At 48.2% G+C, this 7,906-nt stretch overlaps 1 non-coding gene across 1 annotated transcript; it reads left to right on the top strand.

Annotated features, from left to right (window-relative positions):
- Positions 1-5,901: 5,901 nt before the first annotated feature.
- On the top strand, positions 5,902-6,005 carry LOC119290384. The gene has a single exon (XR_005141895.1). It is a non-coding gene; the product is annotated as a small nucleolar RNA snoR99 (small nucleolar RNA).
- The last annotated feature ends 1,901 nt before the right edge of the window (positions 6,006-7,906 follow it).

Below are 7,906 nucleotides of genomic sequence, written 5' to 3'. Positions count from 1 at the left end.
GACTAGCTTGGTTGCTGCATCATGTTTAAATTTAAATGAAATTTAAACTGAGGAATTCAGAAGCCTCAAAACCCTAATTAAAAGAAGGGCAAGCACCCTTTAAATTGCATTCTGTGAATCCAAAATGCCCTAAAAATAGTTTTGTGAATTTTGGCAAGAGTTATATATCAAACCAAAATTCTGGAATATTTTTAAGGAATTATTTGGTCTCTGAATTTAAATCAATAATCTATTTGAATTTGGGGATATATTCATAATATATAATGAATATATTTTCAAATGCTTTGAAATGTTTTATGTACTTTTGGAATAGTCCAGAGAGGTAACATAAAATATTTCAGAATGTTTTGGCACTGTATGAAATTATTTTGGAATTGAAAACAGTGGCAAAAGATATTAAATAAAACAAACAGAACAGGAAAAAAATAAAAAAAGAACAGAGCTTACCTGGCCTCACCGTGCAGCCCACCAGAGCCGGCCCAGCTCCCCAGCCGGCCCAACCCACCTCCTCCTCCTTTGTCCTCTTCCTCCTCTGCCAGGAGGACGAGCAGAGGCGAGGCGTGGCGCTCGCCGACGCTGCCCCGGCCACCTCCTGCTTCCCCCCCTAGCCACCTCCTGCTTCCTCTCGTTGCCCTGGACCCCGTCCGCGACGCCACGCACCCCCCCAGGCCTCTCACTCTCTCCCCGAGCTCCTCTCCTCCTCTGGCTCTCTCGCGCGCAGCCACCGAACACACCCGCCGCCGCCGACGAGCTCTCTCGTGGCCACCGGCCACCCCTAGCCTCTCCGACACACCCACGAGCTCCGCCTCGACCCCCTCCTTCCTTCCCACCGACCCACGGCCCTCCGGAAGCCCTGCAACACCGCCACCATCGCCGTTCCGTCGCCGGCCACCGAAGCTCGCCGCCGTTCGATTCGCCGCCGACAGGACATCCCCGAGCCCACTGACCAACCCTGCGGAACCGCGGTGAGCTCCTCTGCCGTTCGCCCCTTTTTCCAGTCGCTCCGCACGCTCCCTAGCGCTAGCGCTGCCGTGCCCGAAGCTCGCCGCCGCCGCGCCTCATCGCCGGCGTGGCTAGAGCCACCACAGCTCGAATCCGAGCACACCGCTGTGCTCAGAGAACTCCCAGGAGCCCGTAGCGCCCACCAGCCCCTCCTCCCATGCACCATAGCGCCATCTCCGCTGTTGCCCGAGCTCCGGCCGCCGCCGCGAGCTCGACTCCGGCGAGTACAGCGCACCCCGTCCGCTCCTTCCTGCTCCGTTGGATGCGGAAGAGCACGGGCTACGCCCCGGTGGTCTCCGCGAGTCCAGCCGCCGCCTGTAGCTCAAGTCCGGCGAGCTCCCGCCGCAGTTTTGGTCGTCGCCGGCCGAACTCCGGCGAAGTCGACGTGGCTTAGTTAATTAGTCACTAACCCCCCCACCTACTGACGCTGACAAGTGGGCCCCAGGGCTTAGTCAAAGCTAACCAGCCCGGGTCAACGCGGGATTAGTCCCTGTGTCACTGACCAGTGGGCCCCACTGGTCAGGTTTGACCCGGACCAGCCCCTGTTGACTATGCTGAGGTCAGCATGACCTAGTGCTGACGCAATAATTCCTTTCTGGAATTTAAGTAAATCTAAAATGATTTATTAATTTCAGAAAATGCCTAAAACTTCAAAAAAATCATAGAAAATTAACCGTAACTCCAAATTAAATAATTTATATATGAAAAATTATCAGAAAAATTCAAGGAATCCATCTGTACCATTCTCATGCATGTTAGAACAACTTATCACTACTGTTTAGAGCAAATGAAGTGAATGGCATTTAAATAATCATATATGGAGTTTGAATTTGAATCTTGTATTCAAACCAACTTCATTTAATCTGGTTTTAGGTGCATTAGCCCAAAACACATTCATTTTGCCATGTCATGATCATGCATCATATTGTGCATTGCATTGATTGTGTTCCCTTCTGTGTTGCCGGTATTTGTCCCCTCTCGATAGACGTGATACCGATGATGTGATCGTTGACACTGATGAAGACTCAATGTTATCTTCAGAAGTGCCAGGCAAGCAAAACCCCTTGTTCATTCCGATACAATCCTACTCTCTCGCTCCTGCTCTCTTTTACTGCATTAGGACAACACCGATTCATCTGTTACTTGCTGCGGTAGCTGAACCCCTTTATCCTCTGCATGACCTGTCATTCCACAGTAAATAGATGAAACCCACTAGCATGAGTAGGAGTTGTTTGAGCCCTGATGTGCCTACTCATTCATGCTTGTTTGTCATGCCTGCTACTGCTTAGAGTTGAGTCAGGTCTGATTCATCGGGGATGAATCAGGGGTGTGTGAACATGTCCTACTGTGTGTGAGCTAAGTGTGTGAACACGATTTGGTAAAGGTAGCGGTGAGAGGCCATGTAGGAGTACATGGTGGGTTGTCTCATTGCAGCCGTCCTCAGGAACTGAGTTCTGTGTTTGTGATCCATGATTCAGCTACTACCACGCATTGGGCCCGAGACCAATGGACCCTCTCGGCTTCTTAATCACCCTTGTCCTCTGTCCAGGAGTTGTAAGTAGTTTCTGGTGTTTGTAGTATGCTGGAGGCCGTGGACAGCGCTGACCGTAGGGGTGGGCTGTGATGCGGTAGGCACGTGGCCGGGTAAACCGGGCACCCGTTTGGTGTCACGGAACCCTGTACACATCGTTTGGGGATGTGAGCGAAACTCCGGCCGGATCTCCTCATGGATGGAACCCGAATAGGCGATAAACCTGGACTAGAGACTTGAGTGTTTAGGCAGGCCGTGGCCGACACCCACGTTGGGCTTCCGCTTGAAGGTTGCCGAGTACATGTCGTGTAAACGGCGGTAAGTGGTGAGAGCGTGTGTGAAGAAGTACACCCCTGCAGGGTTAACATCATCTATTCGAATAGCCGTGTCCGCGGAAAAGGACTTCTGGGTTGCTTATATCAGTTCATAGACAAGTGAAAGTGGATACTCTAAAATACGCAAGATAAGCGTGAGTGCTATGGATGGCGTTCTCGTAGGGAGACGGGAGCGGTTCCATAGTGGTGTATTGATATGGTGAATATGTGGACTCGTGTGCGCCACCTCAAAGAGTTACATTGCAGTCGTAGTTTAGGATAGCCACCGAGTCAAAGCTGGCTTGCTGCAGTTAACCCCCACCATCCCTTTGTTGATAATGATGCATGTGTAGATAGATTTGATGTAAGTCTTGCTGGGTACATTTGTACTCACGTTTGCCTATTTTATGTTTTTGCAGAGAGACTTCAGTCTCACTAGTATTTCCGCGTGGTCTTCGACGTTTAGCTTGTTACCTCAGCTACGATCTTGTGCCTCGGCAGGATTTGGTAGATAGTCAGGCTTCTCAGCCTTTTTCATTTATAGATGTCTGTACTCAGACATGATAGCTTCCGCTTGTGCTTGATTTGTATGCTCTGAATGTTGGGTCATAAGACCCCTGTTTGTAATATCTCGCTCCTCGGAGCCTATTGCATAGATTACTTGAGTCATAGAGTCATGTTGTGATGCCATGTTGTATTTGCACATATCGAGCATATTGTGTGTATGTTATTGAAATGCTTGGTATGTGTGGGATCTGACCATCTAGTTGTTTATCTTTAGTAGCCTCTCTTACGGGGAAATGTCTCCTAGTGTTTCCACCGAGCCATGGTAGCTTGCTACTGCTCCGGAACACTTAGGCTGGCCGGCATGTGTCCTTCTTCGTTCCTGTGTCTGTCCCTTCGGGGAAATGTCACGCTTTGAGTACCGGAGTCCTGTTAGCCCGCTACAGCCCGGTTTACCGGAGTCCTGCTAGCCCAGTGCTACAGCCCGGACCCACTTGCTGATGACCGACACGTTCGAAGCTGGGTCATGGATGCCTGTCCCTGTAAGTCTGTGCCACTTTGGGTTTACGACTAGTCATGTCAGCCCGGGCTCTTTATCATATGGATGCTAGCGACACTATCATATACGTGAGCCAAAAGGCGCAAACGGTCCCGGGCAAAGGTAAGGCGACACCCGTGGGGATACCGTGCGTGAGGCCGCAAAGTGATATGAGGTGTTACCGGCTAGATCGATGTGACATCGAGTCGGGGTCCTGACACTAATAACAACCTAAATTAACCCCCAAAACCCCTAAACTAGCCACTTTAAAAAAAACCTCAGCTGCAGCCAGCTTCTGACGTGTGGATGCCTTTTGGGCCCGGTTCATGTCACCAACCGGGACCAAAGGCCCCCCTGCCTGGGCTGCCCGCAGCGGCCACGTGAAGGCCCATCTGTCCCGGTTCGTGTAAGAACCGGGACTAAAGGGAGGAGGCATTAGTAATGACCTATTAGTCCCGGTTAAAGAACCGGGACTAGAGACCCTTACGAACCGGGACAAATGCCTTGTTTTCTCCTAGTGCATACTTCCAAGTCACAAATCACATGCAAAGAGTGTTCCTATTAACATCAAGAAGCATAGTCAAGTGCCCTACTATTCCAACATGCATGCACGCGACTTGACCGAACAAATGATAAGGCATATGCATGTACACCTATTAGTACCAACCTTCTTCCAGTTGTATAGTACTGTAATACATTATAATGGACGTCTCGGCTCAATTGGATACCTCTACAGATACGACAATTCAAATTACTATTACATCTCTCAAATTGTAGCAAATAAATTATATGTACAATCAATTAGCAAGTACTATCATTAGCAAAAACATAAACATGTATGCTAGCAACCCGTGTGTCCGGTACACGTGCATCTCGTCCATCGTCTGGGTGGCCTATCGCAGGATTCTGAGTTCCTCCGGCAGCAGGACACGGTTGAAAACCATGGGCGCATGATCTTTCTCATTACTGGCAATAAAATCTGCCAAACTGCCGTTGTCCACTTCAGTTAGAACCCAATTTCTGAAAATAGGAAACTTTGCTAGGTGCATATATTTTGAAGCATGACCATTAATAATAATACCTCTCTGTATTATCCTCCAAGTGGGCTGTTGCACCAGTACTTGTTCATTCACAATATTCGGGTAGAAACTTAGACAATAAAACATTGCAAATCAGAAGGAATACTTCAAGGCAAACTCTGTATCAATAAAACAAACAGAATATAAAGAGATCATGAGATCTGGAATCATAAAAGTAGCAAAGGAAAAAAGAAGAAATATGAACAGCACAGGAAATTTCGCTGGATGGTACTCGTTCATCCCTGCTGAAAATGAAGACATGGGAACTTAGAGCTTCATGGAGAAATTGCTGATCGAGGTTGTAGATCAGTGAGCACAAACTTCAGTTCATGTACAAAAAGGACACTGTCCTGCAACAAAAACTATTGGGAAAAAAATCACATCAAAAGGAGAGGAGGACAATTTCTGAACTTTAATTATAGACGTAGCCGAGAGAGAGGAGGATATCTTCTGTACCTACCGAGGAGGTGCTCATGCCCAAAATATATAGAAGCAGTTCATATGTAAAAAAAATGCAAACCTCTAACCTATGCATACTATTTCATACCAATCAGATCTAAACCTAATTAATTCAGAGTATAATTTTCAAATTTACAATGGAATTACAAAGAAAATGTGGCAACATGTGAACCCAAAACCTGCATTATTGCTTCTGGCTTCATACAATGCCTTATTCCATAGAAAGGTATGTTCTAAAGAACAAAAAAGTTGACTTCACCACGCATACAAAATGAACATAGAAAGATATATATAATAAAAGTTACCCAAAAGAAAACTTAAACTTACATCCGAAACAGAGAAGACATGAGTATCACACGAACCTCCAAATCCACATCTAGAAAATGTATCTAAATCCACAACAGCATTTCTTCCACTAAGATCTAAAAGCAACCTAAAAGTAATCTTGGCTTATCTAATATGAAAATAGTGAAACTGCATCTGAGGGGTAAGCAGTCCCTTACACCTGATAACCATCCTCTTCACTTTTTCTGCTGAAACCTTCTATTTTTAGCTGAACATCAAGGGATGAGATATTTATATAACCATCTTGTTCACTTTGTCTGCTATAAAAGCAACAGGTTATAGTTGATCATTAGCTAATGTGAAGATGTTTAGTTCATGTTGACGTATTAACTAACATATAGCGATCATGAAATAACCACATCAAGAATATTGTACGTGTGTATTTCTATCAAGGTTTCTCTGCATTAAGCTTGACATATCACAAACATTTTATTATAACAAAAAAACCAGATTTCAAATTGATACACAAATTCAGCAAAAGAGAAGCTGTTGCTAAATGAGAGAGAGAGAGAGAGAGCTAGAGAGAGAACAGGAGCCACCGCTGTGTGTACGGTCAGGGGAGAGATGGAGTTGTTGCAGCCATGGAGATAGATAAAAGTAGAGCAGCAACGACAGGAGCTCCAATTTTTAGTACACGTAACTGGGAGAGAGGGATAGTGCAGAAGCGCCGCGTGCAAGAGCAATGGCCGTGCGTGTCCGTCGACGACAATCGTGGGCGGGAACGGAACGCGGGTGAATGGGGGCCAACGCTAATTGGTAGCAGAGGAGCCCAGCGCTTGTTCCTGTGGTAGCGATTGGTGACTTACATGCCGTTGAGGGAGGCGGCACCCGGGTGTCCGTGGGCAGCAGCGCACGCACAAAAGGAGGGGTGGCGATGCATGCGGCATGGGTGGCGCGCGCGGGGAGACCAGGTGGCGGTGTGGCGACGACGGCGCGAAGCAGGTCCCAGTGTCGGCCTTACTCGATAGACGAGCCAGAACGGCGCAGCCGCCTCCTCCATGGAGGCTGCCGCTCCTTTGCCGTAGATGCCCCACAGCCCACAGGCCACAACGCCCATGGCACCATTCCAGATCGAGCAACACGACATAGTTACGACGGCGGTGGCAACTTCGATAGGGAAGGCGATGCAGTTCCTCGCTCGGTAGAGCATTAGCGGCAGCTCGACGCAGCTCCTCCCCGGTACTGTCCCTGGGAAGAAGACCCGAGGCAATAATCTGGCAAGGAAGGCGACCTATTTATAACCCCACACCGTAGCACGGTACGTACGTATGCAAGGCAAAAGCGGTAGCAGTAAGCGATGGGATTTTTAGAGCGAGGCACGATAGGACTCTGGAATAAACGGTAAAAGCGGAACCGATCAGAGACACCAACAGCGGCAAAAACAGAAGAAAGCGACGCATCGATCAGGCAACAGCGGCCGGGAGACAAACGCATGGCCAATTCAAATACGTGAAAGCATCAAATTCCAACCCGACATCGACGCAAAGTAAGTACGCAAGAACACCGAACAAATCAACCTACCCCACATGCAGTACAAAAACGCTAAGCCAACCAAACCGAATGCCACACCAGTTCAAAAAGTTCCAATGAAATAAGTGAATCCACAAGGCCTTTCTACACTGCCAGGTACCAAAATAATACCACGTGTCACATGCAAGATTCACCATGGGTCTTTTTCATACAAATGGCAGAATCTCACGGCGAAAACCTTGTCTGGAATAGAGGCTTGGGTATTCTCACGGCCACCAAACAAGGACATCAGCGCACATTCCAAATGACAAAAAAAGATATATGTAACAATCTTCTACACGCCTCCTTATTCATGCATGCAGCTAGACACTAGTAGAAAAGGGGGCAATGGCCCAGGCCAGTTCAGCCCATTAGTCCCGGTTCAATCCAGAACCGGGACCAATGGAGCTATTTGCCCCGGTTCGTGAGCCCAGGGGGACGGCCGGGCCACATGGGCCATTGGTCCCGGTTGGTGGGACGAACCAGGACCAATGGGCCTGGCTCCTGGCCCATCACTATTGGTCCCGGTTGGTGGCATGAACCGGGACCAATTGCTACCCATTAGTCCCGGTTCATGCCACGAACCGGGACCAATAGTGCTGCCTATATATACCCCTCGCGAGCA

Source organism: Triticum dicoccoides, chromosome 4A (genome assembly GCF_002162155.2).
Source record: "Triticum dicoccoides isolate Atlit2015 ecotype Zavitan chromosome 4A, WEW_v2.0, whole genome shotgun sequence".
NCBI classification, from domain to species: Eukaryota; Viridiplantae; Streptophyta; class Magnoliopsida; order Poales; family Poaceae; genus Triticum; species Triticum dicoccoides.
This window is presented reverse-complemented; position numbering and strand designations above follow the sequence as displayed.